Source organism: Cynoglossus semilaevis, chromosome W (genome assembly GCF_000523025.1).
Source record: "Cynoglossus semilaevis isolate Cse_v1.0 chromosome W, Cse_v1.0, whole genome shotgun sequence".
NCBI classification, from domain to species: Eukaryota; Metazoa; Chordata; class Actinopteri; order Pleuronectiformes; family Cynoglossidae; genus Cynoglossus; species Cynoglossus semilaevis.
The window spans coordinates 6,365,735-6,377,926 of NC_024327.1; the positions used below are offsets into that span (position 1 = coordinate 6,365,735).

Genomic DNA, 12,192 nt, shown 5'->3' on the forward strand with positions numbered 1-12,192 from the left:
TATCGCGGTTCTACTTTCACTCCCTCAGTACATCGCGGATTTTTTAATCCAATCTTTAAACATTAAAATGTTTTAATTTCCAAGCCTACAAGGAAAAAAAACACATACACAGTACGTACGTTTGGGAAATCTAAGATATACTGTATGTACTGTCCATATGGTGAGCATTTAATTAATGTAGGATACCTCAATTGGACACATGATGGCACTGTTGTTGTTAGACTGTTGATAACAGTGTGTGGAGGTTCGTTCATATAATAAGTATCGCGACTCCACTTCGCGAATTTTCACATTTCGCGGTGGGTCTTGAAACGCAACTACCGCAATAGGAGAGGCACCAGTGGATTTTGTGATAACTTTCACGTTTATTACGTGATGACTGTAAAGCACATTGAGTTTGCTTTGTGCAAGAAATTCGCTCTGTAAATAAAATTGAATTGAATGAAATGATGAATGAAAGTCCCCTGCGAGACAAGAATATGGCTCGTTGACACGATTCAGTTTGGATGACTTGGCTTGGTGAGATTTTGCAGTTATTGGGCTCACAGGATGAGATTTATATTATTTATTTTTATTTTTTTCTCACTGTGGCAGCAATACGCTTCCGTAGTTTTTCCCTTGTAGGCTAGAAAAATGAAAATATTGGAAATTAAAACGTTTTTTATGTTTAAAGATTGGATAAAAAAATCTGCGATTTACTGAGGGAGAGAAAGTAGAACCGCGATATAGAGAGGAACCACTGTAAGGTGAAAGTTATCACGTAAAAACGTGAAGCTTATCACGAAATAACGTTAAACTTATCACGTAATAACGTGAACCTTATCACGAAATAATGTGAAGCTTATCACGAAATAACGTAAAACGTATCACGTAATGACGTAAAAGTTATCACGTAAAAACGTGAAGCTTATCACGAAATAAAGTGAAACTTCTCACGTAATAACGTGAACCTTATCACGAAATAACGTAAAACGTATCACGTAATGACGTAAAAGTTATCACGTAAAAACGTGAAGCTTATCACGAAATAACGTTAAACTTATCACGTAATAACGTGAACCTTATCACGAAATAATGTGAAGCTTATCACGAAATAATGTGAAACTTATCACGTAATAACGTGAACCTTATCACGAAATAAAGTGAAACTTCTCACGTAATAACGTGAACCTTATCACGAAATAACGTAAAACGTATCACGTAATGACGTAAAAGTTATCACGTAAAAACGTGAAGCTTATCACGAAATAACGTAAAACGTATCACGTAATGACGTAAAAGTTATCACGTAAAAACGTGAAGCTTATCACGAAATAAAGTGAAACTTCTCACGTAATAACGGGAAACGTATCACGTAATAACGTGAACCTTATCACGAAATAACGTAAAACGTATCACGTAATAACGTGAACCTTATCACGAAATAATGTGAAGCTTATCACGAAATAACGTTAAACTTATCACGTAATAACGTGAACCTTATCACGAAATAAAGTGAAACTTCTCACGTAATAACGGGAAACGTATCACGTAATAACGTGAACCTTATCACGAAATAAAGTGAAACTTCTCACGTAATAACGGGAAACGTATCACGTAATAACGTGAACCTTATCACGAAATAACGTAAAACGTATCACGTAATAACGTGAACCTTATCACGAAATAATGTGAAGCTTATCACGAAATAAAGTGAAACTTCTCACGTAATAACGTGAACCTTATCACGAAATAAAGTGAAACTTCTCACGTAATAACGGGAAACGTATCACGTAATAACGTGAACCTTATCACGAAATAACGTTAAACTTATCACGTAATAACGTGAACCTTATCACGAAATAACGTAAAACGTATCACGTAATAACGTGAACCTTATCACGAAATAAAGTGAAACTTCTCACGTAATAACGGGAAACGTATCACGTAATGACGTAAAAGTTATCACGTAAAAACGTGAAGCTTATCACGAAATAACGTAAAACGTATCACGTAATAACGTGAACCTTATCACGAAATAATGTGAAGCTTATCACGAAATAACGTAAAACGTATCACGTAATAACGTGAACCTTATCACGAAATAAAGTGAAACTTCTCACGTAATAACGGGAAACGTATCACGTAATAACGTGAACCTTATCACGAAATAAAGTGAAACTTCTCACGTAATAACGTGAACCTTATCACGAAATAATGTGAAGCTTATCACGAAATAACGTTAAACTTATCACGTAATTACGTGATACTAAGCCAATTTTTTTTTCTCAGTGTGGCAGCCATACGCTTCCGTAGGTCCGTAGGATCCACTGACCGATGGTCTTCGCATGATTGATTTCCCGCGGCTGGTCATCCAAGCCTCCGACTCACCCCGGAGTGCGGGCGATTGCTTTGGCTTTCAGTCGGATCTGCACGGTGGATACACCTCAGCCGACTGCTCTCTGTGTGTTCACCCAGTCCTCAAGGACATTTTCTGGTTCAGGCCACCTGCCTTTATGTCCTCTGAAAGCCTTTGTCGTCTTTTGGCATTGAATGAGTTCTTCCCGCTGCCGTCTCCAACGTCTCACCATGGATTCATTAACGCCAAGCTTACGCGCGGCAGCCCTATTTCCTTGCCAGATCAATGGCCCTCAACTTTAAAGCTGCATCATACGAACTTTTTCGTGTGCTTTGCGTGATGAGGGGGTGAGAGTGTGAAAATAATTCGCTGTCGTGCGTGTTGTGTTGCATGTGCTAAATAAAAACTAGCGTGTTCTTCCTTTTTTGTTATACACCATTCATTGCTAAGGTAGTCATAAACTACACGTTGATTATTACATGTTTATTGAATGTTCCCTGTCAACTGTGTCTGTATCGTTAAATTCTGTCAAATTAAGGTGTTATTAACAAATGAAAAAACAAACACCGTTACAGACCCCCTAGGGGTCCATGTTAAGTGCAACATTATCTTTTTTGTTGAAGACTGTAAATACCAACTGAATTAATTGTTTTATTTTACTACATTCTGTTGTAAGAAGTCATTAAATTTGAAAATTAAAAGTAATAAAATTCAGTCACATTTCAGGATAGATTTACTCTGATCCTGAGATATCTTTATTCCTGTTCACCTTTAGGGCTGTGCTATCAAGTAACTACACCTACTTAAATCTGTCTTTTTTTTTTAGAAAATCTCAATTAGCACAAAAATAAAGCGTGGAAGAAAACCTAATAAAAGCTCTCTGCTGCAGTTTTCTGAGTATTCAGTGGAAAGAAGAGCATTGTCAAAGGGCTGCAGAAAAGAGAAAAGAGTCGTGTCTGCCAGTGAACTCAGAGGACCTCTTGTCTTTGTAGACTTTTGTCCTCTACTAATTGACCCACTCTGCCATCAAAAGTTTCCAAATATAGACTTTTACTCTGTCAATGTTTTATTGTGTCAGTGTGCGAGGCAGCTGGATGTCTCTGAGAATGTATCCCCAGAGAATGTAGCCGGTTGCATAAATAGCCGCCCTGACATACTCTTCTTCTTCTTTGTCTTTCTCTCCTGCAGCTTCTATGCGGACTTTGGTCCCCTTAACCTTGCCATGTTTTATCACTTATGTTGTAAGCTGACAAAGAAGCGCAAGGTAAAGTAAATTGCTGCTCTTAATCGTGTTTCCTGGAAGAGCAAATTAAATCAAACAAGGTCAATCAATATCTATTTAAGGAAAGAAAGGAAGTGAACTACTTGCTATTGGGACACAGCACACACAACGAAATGTGACCTCTGCATTTAACCCATCACCAAAGTGAACAATGGGCAGCTTTAAGCGCCCGGGGAGCAGTGAGTGGTGTGGTTCTTTCCAGGTCATTCTATCTGTGGCAGTTAGATGACAATAGTGGTTGCTGAATAACGTATTTTTCGGCACCAACAGAGAATATGAGCACTATGAAAGAGCAGAGAACGGAGACTTGAATTGGATCATTCTGGGAAAATTCCTTGACTTCAGTGGCCCCTTATCCCAAAAGCAAAATAGAAAATGGTAATTGGCAAAAAAGAGAGCACAATCCAGAACTGTTTTTGTTTCTTTGTTCAAAGTCCTCCTAACCTTTTAGGAATAATTCCTCTCCCACCACAGGCTACCCTGTTCATGCCCCAGAGGCCTACATTCCCTACTTCAAAAAACACAACATCATCACCATCGTCCGCCTCAACAAAAAGATGTACGACGCCAGGCATTTTACAGACTCCGGTTCAATCAATCAATCAAATTTTATTTATATAGCCCACATTTACAAAATACAGTTTGTCACATGGGGCTTCACAGGGTTGGTAACATCCTCTGTCCTTAGACCGTCAGCCAGGGTAAGGAAAAACTACCGAAAGAGAAACCCTTTCAACAGGGAGAAAAGAGAAAGGTAGAAACCTTAGGGAGAACCACAGGTGACGGATCCACTCCCTGGACGGACAGACGTGCAATAGATGTTATCAGAACATACATTGTACAAATACATAAAAACCAATGAAGAAAAAAAAGCTGCAGTAGTGGTAGTGGCAGTAGTCCTGTGCTCCTCCTGTTCACCGGTGGCAGCAGAACTGTAAAAGAGTGGGACCAGTTTCCTAAGTGTATACATGGTGGTCGGTATGAATATAGGACAGGACAGAAGAATAAAGTAAGACCGTAGAGTCTGTGTCCTCATTATAAGTGCAAGATGAAGTGAAATGAAATGAAATGCAATGCAATGCAATGCCCCCCAGCAGTCTAGGCCTATAGCAGCATCTTTTTAGACTGTTCTAGTCGGGGCATGTTTAATCTAATTTAGGCTATAGGCTATACTATACAAATGGGTTTTGAGTCTCACTTTAAAGGACGAGACAGAATCTGACTCTCTTACTGAGAGTGGGAGCTGGTTCCACAGGAGAGGAGCCTGGTAACTAAAAGTTCTACCACCCGTTCTATTTTTATTTATTTTAGGGATGACCAATAGATTCGAATTTTGGGAGCGCAGTGATCTATTTGGTTTGTATGGGGTAATTAAATCACAAATGTATAATGGGGCTTGATTATTTAGGGCCTTGTATGTGATTAAAAGTATTTTAAAGTCTATTCTACTTTTTACTGGGAGCCAGTGTATTGAAGCCAAGACGGGGGTTATATGTTCTCGTCTTCTAGTTCCGGTCAGTATGCGTGCTGCCGCATTCTGGACCAGTTGAAGGCTTCTTAAGGACTTATTGGGACATCCTGATAGTAGCGAATTGCAATAATCCAGCCTGGAGGTTATAAAGGCATGGATTAGTTTTTCAGAATCTGGTCGTGATAACATTTTTCTAATGGATTTAATGTTACGTAGGTGGTAGAAGGCTGTTCTACAGGTTTGGTTAATATGTTTTTGTAGTGATAAATCCTGATCAAACAGGACACCCAGGTTCCTTGCTTTACCACAGGGGACTGGGGTAGAACTACCTATGGTTATAGTTAGATTTGACAATGGTGCTCTTATATGTTTAGGCCCTAAAACTATGACCTCAGTTTTTTCTGTGTTAAGCATTAGAAAATTCTGGGTCATCCATGTCAGAATGTCTCTAAGACAATCTTGGATTTTAATTAAGGGGTTTGGGTCATCTGGCCGTACCGATACATACAATTGGGTGTCATCTGCATAGCAATGAAAGTTTATGTTGTGCTTCCTGATGATGTTGCCTAGTGGCAGCATGTACAAAGTGAAAAGAATTGGGCCAAGCACGGAACCCTGAGGAACTCCATAGTTCACTTTAGTGAGTATGGAGGATTCCTCATTTACGTTAACAAATTGAAACCTGTTCGACAAATAGGATTTGAACCAGGCAAGTGCTGATCCTTTAATCCCGACATCTTTTTCCAGCCTATGTAACAGGATCTCACGGTCAATTGTGTCGAACGCTGCGCTGAGATCCAGAAGGACCAGGATAGACGCCAGTCCCTTATCAGAGGCCACGAGAACATCATTTTGTACTCTCAATAGTGCAGTCTCTGTGCTATGATGGGTTCTAAACCCAGATTGAAATTTTTCAAATAGATTATTGTCATGCAGATGATCACACAATTGGGAAGCGACAGCTTTTTCTAAGATTTTAGAAATAAAAGGTAAATTTGAAATGGGCCTATAATTAGCTAGAGTGCCAGCGTCCAGAGAAGGCTTTTTAAGTAATGGTTTAATTACTGCTATTTTGAATGCCTCTGGGACACAGCCACTCAGTAGGGACATATTTATTTGTTGTAATATTATGTGACCTATTTGGGGAAGGGACTCTTTAACTAGTCTAGCTGGTATAGGATCCAGCTGACAGGTGGTTGATTTAGCAGCGGAGACCAGAGACCTTAGCTCGGGGAGATTTAAAGGGTTAAATTCATTTAATTGTAAGATTGGAGTCACCATTGTGTCTAGGTTATTCATGCTAAACTGCATTTTGGTCATGTGTGGAGGAAGGAGGTGATTAATTTTATCTCTGATTTTATCTATTTTGTCATTAAAAAATGTTAAAAAGTCGTTACTACGCAGAGATAGAGGTATTTTTGGGTTGATTACATTTTGGCTCTCTGTCAGCCTGGCTACAGTGCTGAAAAGGAACCTGGGATTGCTCTTATTTTTGTCTATTAACTCTGAGTAATAAGTTGTTTTTGCATGTTTCAGAGCTCTTTTGTAATTATCAAAGCTGTTCCTCCACAGGACATAGTGACTGTCGTTATGTGTGGAACGCCATGCTCTTTCTAATCTCCTTGTTTCTAATTTTAAGGCGCGAGTTTGGGTATTAAACCATGGGGCGGATTTATTTTGAGACATAATTCTCTTTTTTAGGGGGGCTACATTGTCTATGACAGTTTTTAAAGTTAAGTTTGTTTTATTTACTATATCATTAAATTTTGTGGGGGATATTGTCATGTAATTTTCTAAATCTGAATCTGTGTAACAGAAACTTGACTGAAGGGCAGAAGAGAGCTGTTCGTGGAACTGTTGCACGGAGCTCTCAGATAAACAGCGACTATAATAATGGTGCTGTCTAGAATTATGAGCGTGTGTGGCTATAAATTCAAAAGAGATGAGAAAATGATCAGACAGAAGGGGATTTTCATTAAATACCACCATGTTATATATGTCAATGCCATAGGTTAGAATAAGGTCTAGGGTGTGCTTGTGGCGGTGAGTAGGTTTGTTAACCTGTTGTTTGAAGCCAATTGAGTCGAGCAGAGCTTTAAAGGATGAGCTCAGACTGTCATTGGCTACATCTATGTGGATGTTAAAATCGCCGACTATGATAATTCTGTCAGAACAGAGAACTAATTCTGACAAAAAATCTGCAAATTCAGCTAAGAAATCAGAGCATGAATTTGGTAATTTCCTAATTGTCATGTTTGGGATTTAATCAACTTTGTCAGATTTCTGGAAAGGAGAGAAGCTCCATCCAGGGTGGGATGAACACCATCCCTATTTATCAGACCAGGATTCAGCACTCATATGTGTTAAATTTCATCAACTCAGAGTGTTCTTTCAACTCTGTCATGTTTAACTCTTTCAAAAGTGTTGTTTTAACTCAATCTAGAGTGGACCAATATAGACACTTTGAAAGTGTTGAATTCAACTCTCTAGGAGTTGAATTAACACTTCCAAATTTACTGTGTACCATTCCTACTTTGATTACCTGTCCTGCACTCCTTTGCCCAGTGGCCTTGTTCACCACATTTCCTACAAACATTATTAGATCTATGTCTGTTTCCCTTTCTATCTTGGTTCTCTGTGTTTGACACTGTGCTTGTTTACACCTACATCTAGGCCTCTCACCATATAGTCATTGTCAAACATGTCATGGTCTGTGACAGATCTTATTCTGTGCTCCATGCTGTTTTCAACCAGTTTAGCTGCACCAATTAGCATATCAGAAGTATATGTTGCACCCTTCCATGTTGGAGATGTCAACTTTATGGCCTGTTGTTGGTGCCGAAAATTACGTTATTCAGTCACCACTGTTGTCATCTAACTGCCGCAGATAGAATGACCTGAAAAGAACCACACCTGACAACGTTGTACTTTTTACTCGCTGCTAGGGGGAGCAGAGAGACCAACAGCTTCGCAGAGTTGGCTCACCTAAGTCTCAAAGTGTATGAGGACTACAGCTCCTTTTATTGAGAAAGTTTCACAAATACTGGGCAGTTGTTTTTTTCTTTGAGTTTTACTCCCAGGGCAAAGGTCATCTGATTCCCATACTTGGTGAGAAACAGACCTCATCCTTTATTTACCTGCATAGTAAAAATCCTTTTAGGGGTATCTACTCCTGTCCAGCAGACCATTATTTACCACACTTAGATAGATAACAGTTTATGGTTCACCACACTTTGGTTTAACACACTTTGGTAACTAACTATAAATTCTATTTACATTTCCCTCCTGTTTATCAAAGTTAACACATCACAAGTTCATCATCACAATATCATTTCAAACAGATTTTCAACATTGGAATCTTACATGAGTGTCAACAATCTTCACGTCATCATAAGGACCATTGTGGTCTGGGTCTTAGCCTGTTAGTCTTTGATAGTCAGTTTCAAACAAGTATGCTCCAACTGCTTTCTCAAGGACTCGTTCTGCCATGTTTCTTAGAAAAGGTATACAACAACAAGTGTTGATACTACAATTCGATACGTTGATCCTCAGGCCATCACTGAGTACGTCTGATGGTTGGCTTAAGTTCTTCGGTTTCAAACACCACGACCTGTTCTTTGTGGACGGGAGCACACCGAACAACTCAATCATCAGGAAGTTCCTCAACATCAGCGAGAACGCAGAAGGAGCAATAGCTGTCCACTGCAAAGGTCAGATTCCGGTCCTACAATTAATCTAGTTTTTAAAAGCTGATTTTGTACATAATTGTTTTAAATCCCATATATGTTTCTGTCAGCTGGGGAGGACTGGCACCCTGATTGGCTGTTACATAATGAAACATTACCGCCTGGCCGCTGCAGAGGCCATCACTTAGGATCTGTCGACCGGGGTCTGTCATTGGGCCTCAGTAGAACTTTGTTGAAGAGTAGGTTTTGACAACAATTTTCAGCTTTCAACATTATATATTATATATGTATTATACAAATGCATACAAATTATATTAAGGTTAAACTCTTCTCTTTGTTTTTGTTTTTTTGAATTTGTCATCAGGAAACAGAACAGTCTGTGGGTTGAGAGTGATGTTTTTTGGGAAGGTACAAAATGAACAGGAAAATGGCAAGATGGCCGTCACAGGGCTCCTGTCCGGGGTGGATGACATCACCATCAACAGTAGCAATAAAAACCGATCGCCTAAGAAAGAAGACATGGAACTGGTGAGACTTTCAAGGACTTGACTGTTGCATTTGAAATATATATGCATTTCTATGGATAAACCAAAGAGTTGGCTTATGTGTCTCACGTGGTCTGTGATTTCTAGTATAACGATGAAAAGAAGAGATGGCCTCACGCAGGGGGACAAGCTCTGCGCCCTGAAGAAGGCTAGGTCGTCCACAGGCTCACTGTCGTAAGTTCCAGTACAGTCTGCAGACATCGATATAAATCCCACTGGCATTGTTCTACTTTAAAAGGACATTTTGACAGATTAAAGGCAAAAAAATCCTATAGTTTGAGTTGAGAGAGGCAGTGCTGCATATGTGTGGTATCACAGAAACAGATTTGAATCATGCCTTGATCTTTCAGTTACACAAAGCTTATTTTTGATGTAGAGCCAGTGAGTTAATTGCCTTAAAGAAGTCATTAGGTCACACTGTCCTTTAGGTAAATAGTTTTTTTTTTTTACAGGAGCTATGACAACTCTGATGTGACTAATGAGCACTGTTGTTTGTGTTGTGAGGCAATCAAAGTCAACAGGAAGTACTAAGCTTCTAAATTTTTGTCTCTTCAATCCAAAATGAAATCCACCCATATGTTCTGTGGTGAATGTGGTTGTGGACTGTCTTGATGTGTTAGCATGATGGCGGATGTTTGCGTGGCCTCTACCAATGTATCCACATGGCTTTGGCTTGTGTTGTCCCATGTCAGGCAGGTAGTTTTCTGCTGCAGCCTCATGGGCACAGTGTGGCCAATGTGTTGTCTGCCATTCAAAAGGTAGCAGAGAGAGGCAGAGGCAGTGTGGGGGAAAGGAAAAGAGAGAGAGAGAGAGGGAGGATGTGAGGTTTTGTATAACTGAGGTAAGTGCATGTCACTTCCTTTCTGAGCTGATGTCCTCTTCCTTTAGAGACGGTTGCTGTCACCTCGCCACTGAATGGCTAATGGTTTGGCTGATTTTTGAACATGTTCACTTCTGTTTCTTTGGATGACCACGGTGTGAAGTGGACTGTGGTGAATGAATGCATCACATTGACTCGCTTTTCACTGATTCACAGACACTGAGACACTGCTTCACCACCAAGACGTATCTAAGATGTAGAAAAGACCCTGAGCTGAGCCCTTTAATAACAGCACCAGTCATTCAACTAATCACTTTCACTCCAGGTCTAGATTAGTTGAATCAAATATTTGAATGCATGGCTTGACCCAATGACTTTATATCTTGAAAGAGCAATAAGGAGTTATGGTAAGACAGTACTGTCTTTATTATGATACGGAGCTTTTTTTTTTTCTAACAACATAAGCTTCTGCATCTGGTTGTAAATGTCCTCTCCAAAATTAACGGCTACAAAACTGGAAAATGTGTGTCCTGACCAGCTGGTCAGTTGGTGCATTGCTGATTACTATACAGTATCTATGGAACAGTTTACTTCTGTGTTGCCATATCCTGCCCTGCCTGCAGTCCAGATCTATCTTTTGTCAAGCAATGTCTGTCAGAAAAAGGAAATACTTTTATAGTTCGAACACCTTCATGTAGCCAGAATGTGCAAGATTTTACCTATTGCAAAATAGAAGGAAAAGAAAAGTTTTGCAGGTATGTGTTGTATGGTTAACAAATAGTCTTTTAGAATAACAGTTTTTTAGAATCTTCTAGAATATTGTCCAATAAATGTATCTAAGAACTATACGTGTATGTATATGTATATATATATACTGTATATATATATATATATATATATATATATATATATATATATATATATATATATTTCTCCAGTTCATCTTTTTAGTATAATCTAACACTGAGTTGCATCTTTAACACCAGCAAACAAACACAATATGAAAACCTCTCTACATCTCTTCTGCCTTTTTGTGCATGGCAGTAGGCACTCTTGGATGTGCATGCATGACAGTGCCTCTGTGTTCCGTTTGTGTGTCTAATGTTGTTAATGTGAGATCAGGTTGCCTGTTGTTTTTCCATTGCTTTGTGTGACTGGATTAGTATGAAGAACACACTGCTGAGTTTTATGCTACATTTTAATTGTTCTGAAAATCCTACTGATTGATGAAGGAAGGGAGGAATTATTCAACATTTTAATCTGGTAAATCACTGGATTGCTGTCGAATAATCGCGATTAATCATGATTAAACAAGATAAATTAGCATTCATAAAAAGCTTTTTTGCTGTATACTGTAAATGGTATTTGTAATGGTATGTCGAAGGTGCTTTGGTGAAATGAAACAAATGTCCACAATGTGTGGAAATAACAATATTATAAGTGGATGGTCGGAGGAATAAGTTAATATACAGTCTGTGTAACTGTTGCTATTTTAATTTCCATATTGACATAACATTTATTTTCATTTTGTATAAGAGACTCATTTTGTGAATTGTCAAGTTATTTGTAATTTATGTTTTATGTGTAATTTTTGCATGTTTTTATTATGAAAGGCTAAGGGTACTTTATTTTGAAACCTACGTTGAGCTGTCAGGCCTGTGACGTTTGCCTAACCGTAGAGAGATGCGAGAATGTTCACTTCGTGACACACAGCTACCCAGTTAAGATGTTACGCTGTCGAGTTAATATCAAGGGTGTAAACTAGAGTAAGCTACACAGTTAAATATTAAAAGTTATATGGTGAAGACTGAAGATAGAAGATCTACAGATTTCCTTTCATAGCATGCAGCCAACGAGGTATTTATTTGTCTTTATTTTTCGTTATGAATCTTGTACAGAATATTGAGTGTGCTAATGTGAACTGTAATACTGTGTATTGCTAGTTTCACGGTTTGCGGAGGTCTTTGGATGGTTGTGGAGAGGACAGAGACTTCAATAAACCCGTTGAAGAAATCACTTGCGTCTGCACATGCTTGGGAGGGAGTCACAC

At 38.9% G+C, this 12,192-nt stretch overlaps 1 pseudogene; it reads left to right on the plus strand.

Annotated features, from left to right (window-relative positions):
• Nucleotides 1-2,327: 2,327 nt before the first annotated feature.
• Nucleotides 2,328-12,192, plus strand: part of LOC103397053 (dual specificity protein phosphatase CDC14A-like) — a 29,290-nt pseudogene continuing 19,425 nt past the window's right edge.